The sequence below is a fragment of the Suncus etruscus genome, chromosome 1 (genome assembly GCF_024139225.1).
Source record: "Suncus etruscus isolate mSunEtr1 chromosome 1, mSunEtr1.pri.cur, whole genome shotgun sequence".
NCBI classification, from domain to species: domain Eukaryota; kingdom Metazoa; phylum Chordata; class Mammalia; order Eulipotyphla; family Soricidae; genus Suncus; species Suncus etruscus.
In genome coordinates, this window is record NC_064848.1 from 15,929,761 (window position 1) to 15,930,676 (window position 916).

At 41.6% G+C, this 916-nt stretch overlaps 1 non-coding gene across 1 annotated transcript; it reads left to right on the plus strand.

Annotated features, from left to right (window-relative positions):
* On the plus strand, positions 1-107 carry LOC126029703 (U6 spliceosomal RNA). The gene has a single exon (XR_007503039.1). It is a non-coding gene; the product is annotated as a U6 spliceosomal RNA (small nuclear RNA).
* Positions 108-916: the final 809 nt, after the last annotated feature.

Here is a 916-nt window from a genome sequence, read left to right on the forward strand (position 1 = left end):
GTGCTCGCTTCGGTAGCACATAATACAAAAATTGGAACGATACAGAGATTAGCCTTGTGCCTCTGCACAAGGGTGACATGCAAATTCGTGAAGTATTCCATATTAAAAAAAAAAAAGAAGAAAACACAAAATCTAGAATTGTGTCTAAACTGTCTCATTTACTTCACTGTCAAGTAGTCATCAAAAGACATGAGGTTATAGAGGTTCTAAGTATATCTTCAACTCCTCTTCCATCTGTGGAGGTTCACTGATTCCTGATTACCTTTCACAGTAGCAATTTTTGGTGGCCACACTTAGCTATGGTCAAGCATCACACCCAGGCAACCATATATAAAGTTCAGCCCTTTAAGCCATCCTTCCCACCCCAACAGCATACTTTTGTGAGGGAGGGGCCACACCTGGCTGTACTCAGAGATCACTCCTAGTGGGGCTTGGGATAGAACCAGTGTTGGCCATATGCAAGGCAAGCACCTTACCTTATCTCTTTGGCATGAAAATCTAAATTTTTTTTGTTTTTTTTTTTAATATAAATTTTTATTTTGATCATAATGGCTTACATATTGTTGACAATAATATTTTAGGTACATATTTACATAAAATCGGGGGATTCCCATCGCCAAATTGTCATCCCTACGCCTCCGTTTCTATCCTACCTCCCTTTTCCTTTTCCCTCACCCCAGGGCGGCTAGAATATGTGGTCCCCTCTGTATCTAACCCACTACTTAGTAGTCTTGCACCTGTTTGGTCCTGATGCCTCCCTTATTTCCCCCTCTATCTGGAGTCAGGACTAGCTAGTTCAAGTTGCGTGGTTTTGTTTGAAGGAGAAAAAAGCAATAAACTGGGGTAAGAGTCTAATACCCCGAAAATGGGCGGAGTCCTTCTAAAGGCTCTCATCATCACTCTGGGAGATGGAGAA